The 13256-nt window shown below is 33.8% G+C and overlaps 1 protein-coding gene across 1 annotated transcript in view; it reads left to right on the top strand.

The window, feature by feature from the left end:
- Nucleotides 1-13256, top strand: part of LOC6050385 (serine/threonine-protein kinase 32A) — a 299642-nt gene that overhangs the window by 248794 nt on the left and 37592 nt on the right. The gene's annotated exons all lie outside the window — the stretch shown is intronic.

Genomic DNA, 13256 nt, shown 5'->3' with positions numbered 1-13256 from the left:
CAAATCGATCCAGAAATTCCTTCAAAAGATACAGTTTTTTGAATTTTCATATATAATTTTTTCTATGGACAGCTGCCAAATTTGAATGACCAAAATCTGAGAGAACTGAACTTTAGTTATTTTGATCATATAAATGTTTTACTTCAAACCTGCTAAAATTTTTGCCCTTTTTTAACCTCAACTCAAGATAGACTTTTGTTAAGTATCTCCATCTCTTTTTTTTTTTTGATCGCTGAAAATTAACCTGAAATGAGTATGACTCGACGAGCCTCTCAATTTCAAATGCCATTACTTCAATTTCCACGTCCAACCTAATTTACAGGCAAATTTTTTCGACGCTCGTGGAAATTGCAAAAAAGTCAATTTCCCCCCATCGGCTACGCACGCAAAACTCATCCCCGTTAAATTAGGAGGCCCGTTATCATTGGGGGTGCTCAGCGGGAATTTCGTCAGAGCCGAGTCACACCACCGGTGTGTGCCCATCATTCCGCTGGAAAGTAATTCAATCAAGAGGGGTAAAACTCTTCCCGCCGAGAACAAGCATTTTCAATTTACTCGGGAGGCACTTAGCAAAAAAAAAAATAACGTGGTGGAAAATGATTTCGCGCTTTCCCCACCGCAAAGCCAAATACGCGCGCACACACGCACACGTGCGAGTGAAAATTAATTTTCCGTCACCTGTTGGAGCAATTTGGAGGCGAAAAAGTTTCTCGTTTGGCGGTTTTTTGGAGGAGTGTTTTAGCGGAGTTTTTTTAGGGGATTTGAGTGACTTTTGAAATAAAAAAAAAGAGATAAATTTTGTTTTCAAAGAATCTTCCTAGAAAAACTTAATTTAAAATTCTATACAAAATACAATTTAGACCACTCAAATCCTGTTATCATCCACACAAATGTAACTGTCACGAGCCATAAGTCCTTCCGAAAGCTCTCTTGCTTTGTTCCGGATTCATGTCAGACGGTTTCCCCCTCACATGTGGTTTGCCTAAGCCCGAGGAACGAGGCAGATGCCGCTGTAAACCAAACAACGAGACGAACTTTATTAAATTATTTATATTGGTACTTGGCACTGACATAGCTCAGTCCTGCAAACAATCCACTCAAAGTAAGAGGGTGGTTGTCACTTCGTTGGACCAGATTTCAAATTTGTTGTTTTTTTAAAAATAATTGAATTTAGCCTTAAAAAGTTATTTCGAAACGTCCAATAACCAAGCATTTACCCCATTTTAGTACTGTTTATTGTCTGCAGAAAAGAAAACAATACGACTAAACCACAAACCAAATAGTCTGCGGCAAAGTTCTCTGCGCAACCCTTCTGTTCAGACTGACAAACTAATCCAACTAGCAGGGTCATGCGAGTATTTTTCCTAGCGTGGCGTAAAAGTCGGGTGCGGGACATTTCGCCGAATGTCGTTTCGCCGACGGTCATTTCGCCGAAGGTCATTTCGCCGAATGTCGTTTCGCCGAATGTCGTTTCGCCGCATGGGACGTTTCGCCGAATTGACAGATAATCGTATAATAAATATATAAAATGGACACAAATTGTATTAAAATATTTTGAAAAAGTATAATGTGTGTGTGTGTGTGTGTGTGCAACCAACCAAACGGGACCACGCGGTCGCTTCTTACAAATTGAGTTGTTTCCATGTATTTTTAGATCTACATTATATACATGCAAATAACTCGCATAGGCATTTGGAAGGTGTTAGCTCTGCCGAGCTTCGGTGACCCATTTCTACGCTGGCTAGCCGAGCGCGAGGTACTTCAGCTTTGTCGACAAGCCCCGCCCTGAAGAACGTTTGGACCAATCGGATTCAAACGTTATTTAGAACTTCCGAACCCTTGTCAAATGGACAAGGACCCAGCGCGTATATAGTTGATGATGGAAACAGTATTCCTAATTCCAGTCATAGCTCACCAAGTCGCGATGGCCTAGTGGTTAGCATTTTTGCTTACCAATCCAAAGGACGGGGGATCGAACCCCGACTCGAGCGACTTTGATTTTTCGTACATGTTCAGAGTTTCAAGATTTATATTTCCTATACTTTCTCGTTGGGAGCAGATGGGAATCGAACCCAGGACCATTCGCTTACAGAGCGAACACCGTAACCAGTCAGCCACGGCCGCTCCTAATATTTTGAAAAAGTATAATGTCCCTAAAAGGTGATTTTTCAATCTTAAAAAAAATATTTTTTTTTTTTTGTTTTTTAGTCTGTTATTTTTATAAGTTTATGCATTATTGTATGCATACACAATCGCTTAAAAAATAATCCAGTTGAAAAAAATCTGTTTTTGCATTCTTTCAAACTTAAGCAGCTATTTAATTTCAGCATAGAATTTCTGTTATTTTTTTGCATTCTTGTTTTAATATATCATTTGAATTATTTCTGTGAGTTTTTGCGTTCTGTTAACCATGAGCAGTTCTTTTAATTTTCTGTTTATAATTTAGATAAATTTCTGTTAGTTTTTGCATTCTTCGTTTTTCAAGCATATTATTTGTATATTTTTTGTAAGTTTTTGTATTCTTTCCAACATGAGCAGTACTTTTGATTTTCAGCAAAACATTTTGAAAAAATGCCTGTAGTTTTTGAATTCTTTGTTTACTGAGCATATTTTTTAAATTATTTTGAGAGTTTCAGCATTCTTTCAAACATGAGCAGTTCTTTTGGTTTTCAGCACAACATTTTGCAAAATTGCTGTTAGTTTTTGCATACTATATTTTTGGCATACTTTTCAAATATTTCGGTGAGTTTATGCATTATTAGTTTTTTAAGCATATTATTTCTATAATTTATGGGAGGTTTTGCATTTTTTCAAACATTAGCAGTTCTTTTAGTTTTTAGCATAACATTTTGAAAAATTTCAGTAAGTTTTTGCATTCTTTGTTTTTTAAGCAAATTACTTGTATAATTTTTATGAGTTTTTGCATTCTTTCAAACATGAGCAGTTATTTTGATTTTTAGCATAACATTTAGAAAAAAATTCTGTTAGTTTTTGCATTCTTAATTTTTTTAAGCAAATTATTTGATTATTTCTGTGAGTTTATGCATTCCTTGAAACATGAGACGTTCTTTACTTTTTTAAATTATTATATTATTATCTTGCCACTCCTTCTAAAGTTTGCATGAGTGAATTACAAGATGACACTGCTGCGAACAAATAGCATAAATTATACAAAAAAGTTAATTTTTATTCAATTCGGCGAAACGTCCATTCGGCGAAATGACTTTCGGCGAAACGTAGCAGATCCGTAAAAGTCAATTTGAAATTTGTTCAGTCCCATCTGTTGGAAGCATTACCACCAAGAAGGACAACCCACCGCTACTCCTGTGTCATGCAAGCGAATGATGGAATTATGGAAATGATTGTCACTTCACCCGGAAGTTATCCGATGTAACCTACTTCGGTATGGCGTGCACGCGTACTTGACAGGGTATGGAACCAAGGGTTATTGAACTTATCAGGTTAGAAGATTTCTCTCCTATGGAAAATCAAATCGATTTGTGAATATTTAACAAAGAGATATAATAAAAAGGTACCTACCTTGCAAAATTGCTATGCCTGGTAACGAAACCCTTTTTTTGCTCGGAGTTAGCGAACTGGAATGGATGACAAACAACAGATTGTGAAGAATCGCTTCTGATGCCTGTTATTGCGATTTGATTTGTGTATCACATGGCAAATATGGGTCGGAAGCGTACATTCATAGCGAAAAATAATTGAATTGGATCGTCAACTTAAATGAAATCGGTTCAATGAGACAAATAACGGACAAAGATTGTAATAAAATCATAGACTTAAGGAGCTATTACACTAAGGCAAACAAAAAAACTCGCCCATTTTGCCAGTTTGCCAGTTTGCCTGGACTTGTTTGTGGGTCATTCCATCTGAAGCGGAACAGCATTTGAAAATTACCCTCTTCGATCCTGCTCAAATTTGGCAGAGCTGTTGATACTATCAAAACATGCAAGAATCCATTTTTGTACCTCCCCAAAAAATCGACTTTTTGGCGATTTTTGGCCAAACCTCCTAGTTTCAAACGGCGATAGCTCAGGAACCACAAATCTCAGAAGGTCGTTCTTGGACTCAATTTTGAAGGAAATTGGACGTAGAATCCATTTCCGTGATCAAAATGTTGATTAATTTATTTTTTCTACCTGTATTGCGCAATTGAAAACATTAAACGGCCGTATCTCAAAACACCCCAACTTATTTTTTTTTATTTGACCTCACCATCGTGTTCTCCGGCCAATTTTACATAAGAATCACCTATCGACAGAAATGAATATGTTTCGTTCCAGAGATATCGAATTTTAAAGTTTTGTGTTTTCGAGATTACCTGCATCAGCTTCATTCGCCGCATCTGCTAGAAGCACACAGGCGGGCTGATCAATAACTGCTAACTGGCCATTTATTGAAATAATATTTCATCATAAATAATCTTCATCAAATTGAGCAAAAATTAACTGTATAATACTGTAGGAAACTGAAGTTTAATCGCAAATGTTTATCTGCTCAAAAAAATTAATGAAGTGAATTTCTGTGTTAACCCACTGGACAGAGCAATGACGACACACAGTAAAGGGCAGAATTGGATTCCGACGGAGCGAGAGGAAAATGCAATTCTCGGATTAGTTTTCAAAAAGCCGTAAGAGCCATTGTTAAACAAAGTCCTTTTTGCATCGGTATTTGACCTACTTACGAAAAACCAATATCAAAATGCTCGAGATTGTTCATCTACACGTCCTTCAAGTGCCCCAAACTTAAAATAAATGAAATTTTGTTTCATTTTCTAGAAAAACGAAAATTAGTGTCAGAGGTCGCAATGGCTCTTACGGCTTTTTAAAAACTCACCCGAGAATTAATCTTGTTAGTAACACTGAAAAATAAGTGCACGATACATTATTGAGTAAAAATATGAATTAAAATGAATAAAATTTGTTGATACGTTGTACTCTAGTGAAGGACGATCACAAAGAGAAGGAAAAGGATTTCTGGAATGTATAAAACTGAAAAGAAAATCACGAAGTTTGATCTGCTGCAAAGCGGCTAGTTCTCCAAATTTAGTTGCGATGACCGTCCGAACAACAGTGTTTTTTTTTTCATCTATCATTCTTGGATTCTTGGAACACAATACGGCTGCTGTCCTCACGTATAAGGATTTTTTTAATTAAATGTACCTTGACCAAAATCATATTTTAATGAAATGGAGCTGGCTCACTATATAAAAATTGATTTAATATGATCAATCTAAACCATAAATCAGAATTATGGTAAAGTGTCAATAATAAACTATAATAATAATAATAATAAAGCAGGTTTTGGGGTTTTTGCTGAATGGCACTATTTTGCTCCACTTCATTAATTTTTTGAGCAGATAAACATTTGCGATTAAACTTCAGTTTCCTACAGTATTATACAGTTAATTTTTGCTCAATTTGATGAAGATTATTTATGATGAAATATTATTTCAATAAATGGCCAGTTAGCAGTTATTGATCAGCCCGCCTGTGTGCTTCTAGCAGATGCGGCGAATGAAGCTGATGCAGGTAATCTCGAAAACACAAAACTTTAAAATTCGATATCTCTGGAACACTAGCGTGCCCAGGGTGGGGCAACATGGGGCAGTTGCCCCACCATACTCGGAAATTTGTTCTAAAATTGGGCAGGGGGTGTCCATAAACGACGAAATTTTCAAAACTCTAATATTTTTGCCCCACCTTCCTTGAGGACCTGGGCACGCTAGTGCTCTGGAACGAAACATATTCATTTCTGTCGATAGGTGATTCTTATGTAAAATTGGCCGGAGAACACGATGGTGAGGTCAAATAAAAAAAATAAGTTGGGGTGTTTTGAGATACGGCCGTTTAATGTTTTCAATTGCGCAATACAGGTAGAAAAAATAAATTAATCAACATTTTGATCACGGAAATGGATTCTACGTCCGATTTCCTTCAAAATTGAGTCCAAGAACGACCTTCTGAGATTTGTGGTTCCTGAGCTATCGCCTTTTGAAACTAGGAGGTTTGGCCAAAAATCGCCAAAAAGTCAATTTTTTGGGGAGGTACAAAAATGGAGGGGGTGGTCCGATTTGGATGAAATTCGGGATTCTTGCATGTTTTGATAGTATCAACAGCTCAGCCAAATTTGAGCAGGATCGGAGAGGGTAATTTTCAAATTTGCACTTTTTCGTGCACAGTTGAGATGGAATGACCCTTGTACAAACAAGTTTGCGAGTTTGGCAAACTATCAAACACAAAAAAGTGCGATTTTGTTTGTTTGCGGTAAAGTAATGGCTCCTTCACAGACGAGAGAGTTTATGGCTAAACCCGGAAGCTTTCGAAAAGCAATTCTCTCAAGAATGAGCAAATTTTAAAAACAGTATTTATTTTTGAATTATCTTTTATAAAACCTTGTGCGTACTTTTTCAATGGCCAATAATGGACGAATTTTCTGATCGATTTGGTGTCAATTCTGCGGTGTGGATATTGCTCAGGACTTCTCCGAAAAAAAAACTAAATTACCGTCATCAGGGGTGACATTGGGTCTGGGGTGTGAGATTGTGTCATACAAAAAATTATGAAATTTGTATGACTCAATCTCACCCCCAGACCCAATGTCACCCCCGATGATGGTACGCTAAATTACAATGTTTTGACAATTCTCATTTTTGTATACAGTCATGCCCCGGTTTTGATTCGATCAGCTGCCTCGATTAAGCACGGCCCAGTGCTTAACTGAAGCACAGAGCTTAAGAGATTTTGGCTATATGGGAGACATTGGCTATAATCGTTTGAAAAATCATACCAACATAAAAAAAACTACAGCGTTTTGGAATCGGGATCATGTCAGCTATCGATTGCACTAATAATTACATGAAAATATTTATAAAAATATGCATTTTTCCAGTATTTTAAAAATGCAATGTTTCTCAAAAAATACTCCAAATTATCGTAATTGCAATATGGGTATCCATTGATCGGCATTTTTGCCTTCCTCACCTTACTGAGGAAAGGCTATAAAATCACTCGGAAACTGAACTTCTCAATTAGACCTCCTAGACCCACCTTCATGTATACCTATCGACTCAGAATCGAATTCTGAGCAAATGTGTGTGTGTGTGTGTGTGTGTGTGTGTGTGTGTGTGTGTGTGTGTGTGGGATGTGGGTCTGTGCACCAAAAAATATGCACTCGATTATCTCAGCACTGGCTGAACCGATTTGGACCGTTTTGGTCTCATTCGATTCGTCTTGGGGTCCCATAAGTCCCTATTGAAAACTATGAAGTTTAGTAGAGTACTTCAAAAGTTATGCTAAAAAACGATTTTGACTAAAGTCCGGAAGATTGTAAAAAGGGTGGTTTTTGTAAGAAACCCCAGCATGTTATACATTTTTAGAAAGGTATTTAAAAGACCTTTCCAACGCGTCCAAAACATTGAAGATCTGACAACCCTATCAAAAGTTATAAGCACTTAAGAGTTATTTATACACTTTTTGGAGGCTAGTTCTCAGATATTTAGATGAAAACGTATTCCAAATATATCATGCGACCTATCTTTGGATAGGTAATTTAAAGACCTTCCCACGAGCGTGTCTATTCTGGATAGCATTACCCTTTGAATGAGAGGAAGGCACCAACCACCTAAGGGTGGATTAAGTAACGTTTTATAGTTTTGTTTTGAAAAAAATATTTTTGTACAAAACTACGTATTTTTGAAAAAATACAAAAAAAATAGTTTTTTACGGTATGGGTATCAAACAATCGGGATTTTTTCAAACATTTCGAAAGCTATAACAGAATTTTTTTAAATTACTCATTTTTTCGCAAAACTACGTATTATTGAAAAAAACATACTCAAAATTAAATTTTCACAATATGAGTATCAAATAATTGAATTTTTTTATGCATTTCAATAGTTATAACAACATTTCTTGCAAATACAAAAAAAAATCGCAAAACTACGAATTTCCGAAATTATACTCAAAGTTTCAGTTTTTTTTTTCAATATGGGTATCAAAAGATTGGGATTTTTTCATACATTGCGAATATGGTATAATTTGTTTTAAACACTCAAAATTATCAGGTAACTACATATTTACGAAAAATAAACACTTCAAATTTCAGTTTTTTACAATGTGGATTTCAAACGGTTGGATTGTTTCATAAATTTCGAATGTTGTAACACATTTTTTTGAAAATGCTCTAATTTTTCACAAAACTATTTTTTTTTCGAAAAAATGTTCAAAATTTTAGTTTTTTACAATATGGGTATCAAATCATCCAGATATACTTATAAGTTTCGAAAGCTTTAACATTTTTTTAAAGTACTCAAAATTTCCACATGAATACGTATTTTCTAAAAGTACTTAAAATTTGAAAGTATCAAAATTTATCACATTCGAAATGTTTGAAAAAATTCCAAACATTTGTTACCCAACTGAAATTTTGGGTGTTTTTTTCGAAAATACGTAGTTTTGTGAAAATGTAGAGTATTTTCAAAAAAAGTTGTTAATACATTCGAAATGAGCAATTCTCTACCAAAACCGGAAATGGATTTTATTTGTATTTTTTGATTTGGCTCAAACTTTGTGGGGTCCTTCCCTATGACCAAATATGCTATTTTGTGTCATTGGTTCACCCATACAAGTCTCCATACAATTTTGGCAGCTGTCCATACAAAACTGTTATGTAAATATTCAAATAGCTGTAAGTTTTGAGTGAATTTTCTGATCAATTTGGTGTCTTTGGCAAAGTTGTAGGTATTGTTGAGGACTTTTGAGAAAAAAATAGGTACACGGAAAAAAAAATTTGCAGATTTTTCCATCAACTTTTTTTTCACTAAAACTCAATTTCCCAAAATACCAATTTTTTTTATTTTCGAGATTTTTTTAATATGTTTTAGGGGACATAAATCCGCAACTTTTGAGCCATAGAGAAATATGGTCAAAAAATCTGCCGCCGAGTTATGAATTTTTGAAAAAATAGTGATTTTTGGAAAAAATTGAAGTTTTATGCAAAAACAAGTTTGACATTACTTTTCAATGCAAAATTGAATTTACAATCGAAAAGTACTTTACAGATTTTTTGATGAAGGGCTCCGTTTTCAAGGTGTAGCCACCGAAAGTTTGATTTTAGCGAAATATTTGCAGTTTTTCAATTTTTAAAAATAGTGACCATGAGTGACCATTTCTAGAAATATTTTTTTTGAAAAGTTCAGAATATTTGCTATAATATTGTCTAAAAGACATTGAAGATTGGACCTCTGGTTGCTGAAATACAGCGGCTTAAAGAAAAAGAAACACGAAAATTGATGTTTTCTAAGTCTCACCCAATCAGCCCACCATTTTCTAATGACGATATCTCAGCAATTAATGGTCCGATTTTCAATGTTATTACATGAAACATTCGTGAAATTTTCCGATCCTTTCGAAAAAATTATTTTGAAAATTTTTAAATCAAGACTAGCATTTTAAATGGGCGTAATATTCAATATTTGGCCCTTTTAAAATGATAGTCTTGATTTAAAAATTTTCAAAATATTTTTTGAGTATTTTCAAAAACTGTTGTTATTACATTCGAAATATATAAAAAAAAATCCCAATTTTTTTATTCCAACATTGCAAAAAAACAGAAATTTTGATTTTTTTTTTGAAAATACGAAGTTTTGTGAAAATTTTCAGTATTTTCAAAAAAAATTGTTTGACAAAAACACGATCATATGATACTAATATTGTAATAACAAAAATTCTGAGGCTTTTTCAGAGTTAAAAAATTGCATTTTTAAAATAAAGGAAAAATACGTATTTTGTAAAAAAATATCATGTAACTATAATTAAATGACGAAGAATGCCATCGTTTGATCTATAACACAAGCTGCTTAAAAATCATTTGGCAGTGTTGCCAATTTTTCTTAAAAATAATTACATTTGAAAAACGCGAAAAAAGTCGAAAAAAATAGTTTGCTTTTAACTACACTCCAGTCTGCAATCCGCTGAAATCACCTTCTCCGAGCATAGCGAAGAAGTTAACTCGAGTTTGCAATCGAAAGGTACTTTACATAAATGTCGATATGGTGTACCGTAATATTAAAAAAGGTGTCATACCGCCCTACCGTTACGAGATCAGGTATCAAAATTGCCCATTAGAGCATAGTTTCAAGGAAATCGAAGATGGTCCAGGGCAACCTTTACGATTTCGTGTAAGTTGACAGAGAATTTCCTAATTGAGCAACAAAAGTACCGTAAAACGGGGTGACTTTGATAGGTTTGCAATTTTTCCGCAAAATGAAGAGTACAATTAAAATACGTAAGGAATGGTTCATAAACATACTGACCGTGGTAGAGAAGTGTTCAAAGTACCTCATGAAGAACTTTTCAAAAATTTTTGAAAAGTTTATAAAGTTAGTTAACTATAGTTAAGAAAATGTGGATGAAAGTCATTATTTTAAACTTCTCAAAGTGTCACGATTTTCTCAATAAACATGATTTTTAATCGGAAAACGGAATGCATTTTCGGATTCTTTGGACAATTTTCCACTAGGAGAAGGTTAAATAAGTTTGTAAATAATAAATAATATGTGTTTTTAAAACACAATTAAAAAAATCTCCAAATTTATAGGCAAATTCAGTTTAACAAATTTCATGTAAAATGTGAAAACTTGTGATTCGTGCTTCGAATTCAGTTTAAAATGCAATATTAATCGATAATTTTATAAACAAAACTATTTTTAACAACTTTCAGGCAAAATTCCGACTTCTTAACAATTTTACCTACAATTTATATATATTTTGTTAAAAAGCTTATAAACTTAGTTAACTTAATATAAACATTGATTTTTTTTCTTACAAACTATATCAACTACTTGAGTGATGGTACATTTAACGTACAAATATAGTTTGAACATCTTAAATATGATTTTAACAAGAAAAACCATGACTATCAAGGTCACCCCAGAATTAAAACCAAGAATTTTTAACGTAACTATTTTTCTAAACACTATTGAAAAAACTTTTTTTCCAAAATAGTGCATGGACTTTGTGAGGCCTACCCCAGTACATGTTTTAAAAATAATAATCTTGAGAAAAACCTTACCTGTTGTAAAATATTCTAAAAACAAATTGAAATCCTATCAAAGTCACCCCGGTTTACGGTATCGCAAAATACAACATCACAGTTTGGCAACTATAATTTTACATATCTGTAGTCCAAAAAATCAAAATTTGTAAAAATAAGAAAACAAACCTAACATAACCTCTGTTTAAAAAAATGCATAAATAAGCGTTACAAAATGTATTTTGCAATGTTTACATACAAATTTGCAAGATTTTTCAATGAAAAATTCAAAAATCATACTGAAATTCCCCACGAAACTAGCATGATCCGAAAAAACGTTGAGGTTGAAATGGTGCGGAGCGATGATTTTTTTTTTTGAAAAATGTGTTTTTTTCAAAAATCGACAATAGTTGCAATTTATTGGACCACCCTAACACGACGTAGGTCACTCTAATGGCCAATCAAAAAAACACGGGTCCTTTCGGCCAAGAAACCCCCAGACATTTGTGAGCCCAATCGGACAACTTTTTTTTCAAATCATGTTGTATTTATTTTTGAAATAGTATGCCTTATACTTGTTATGGAACTGAGGACTCAACTCTAAAAACAAGAAGAAATAAAATTTCAACTATTTTCGTTTCATCAAAAAATCAATTGCAGTGAACCGCACCCGCAAAGTTCTTCAAACTCCAAAGTATCCCTCATCAATCATGTGCCCATCAATGTGGAAACAAATTTCAGCTCAATAGCTTAACTGAAAAGCTTCACGAAAGGCTCTCCTCTCCTTCCCTCACCAGCATTTTTTTGGTACCACAACGATGCCCTGTGTACAAATCTTTGGATTGTTCTGTTTTCCCTCCACTCATTCTGTTTACATTCCGTTAAAATTGCTTCAAGTTTTTTTTTTTTTTGGGTTTTGGGAGCTCTATACACCAAACGAAGAAATAAGCCCTGTCAACGACCCAAAATTTCCGTCCCTTCCCCTGTCCGTGATTGACAAACAAGAACCGATTGCCTGGCGCTCACTTTTCGAACGAAAAAGGCCGGCTCCCTTCGAACACTAACAGTGTCAATTTAAATATTGATATTGGCTCAACATTTGCCGATAAAATCTTCATTCATCAACCCGAGCGACGACGAAGGAGGGAAAGCTTGGTTGGTTGTCGCTTGCGGCGTAATTTTGCTTGATTTTTTTTATTCTTGAACACGGGAAAAGTTTGTTGACATTTTTTGAAATGGTACTAAATTTGAGAATTTTTAACTAATCAAGCAAACAAAATTGACAAACTTTATTCAAAGTTAAAAGCTGAAAATTTAAAAAAAAATCCAAATTAAATCGTGAACAAAATGCATTAAATATACAAAAAAAGAGTAAAAAGAGGAACACAACTTGAAAAGAAGCCCGCACGCATCGACCATGAGAAAAGAGAGGTAAAATTTTGATCCAATTTTCCAATCAATTTCCTGCCCAGTGGGAAGGATTCTGTTTGCGTAAACAAACGAACGACAAGTCTTTGAACAGCACGATCTCGCTTGATTTTATCATCTGAGGGGGTGGGTTCGATGGTCAAGACAAATAAAAGCTTTTAAACTGGGAGTAAACTTGTCAACTTCATCTGATTTTTTTTTTGGTTTCTTGCATGTTTTCTTTGTTTGCTATTTGTATTTTTTTAGGTTTCATGCGTTATCGTGATTTTTTTTTTTGCTTCTTAGCTGTTGTTGCGTTTATACTTTTTTTCACTTTTATGGTTTTCTCTTTTTAACTTTTAGGCATTTTTCCTTTTTTTTATTTTTTAGCTTTTATCTTAGCTTTTCTTTTTTGCGTTCTCTTGTTTAGATTTGTTTCGTCTTTTTTTCTTTTCTTTTTTTCTTTATAAGCACGTTGTTTTTTTTTTTCATTTTATTCCTTTGCTTAGTTTTTCTTTCTGTTTGTTGCTTTTATTTCTCTTTATGAGTTTTTTCGTATTTTTTTGTTTTTTTTTTTGTTTCTTTTTATTTCCTTTTTATTGATGTTTTTGTCTGATTGAATTTTATCTTAGTCCTTTAGTTTTTTTTTTTTTCATTTTAATTATTTGTTTTATATTCTCTTTTTTCACTTTACTTTTTTGCGATTTTACTCATTAAGCTTTTAATCATTTTAGCCTTGTTCCTTTTTTCAAACAATTTTTTTTTCTTTATTTTTTCTGTTAACTGGACTTAAAGTGTTT

Source organism: Culex quinquefasciatus, chromosome 1, assembly GCF_015732765.1.
Source record: "Culex quinquefasciatus strain JHB chromosome 1, VPISU_Cqui_1.0_pri_paternal, whole genome shotgun sequence".
NCBI classification, from domain to species: domain Eukaryota; kingdom Metazoa; phylum Arthropoda; class Insecta; order Diptera; family Culicidae; genus Culex; species Culex quinquefasciatus.
The sequence above is the reverse complement of the archived record's forward strand: the minus strand, read 5'-3'. Positions and strand labels throughout refer to the sequence as shown.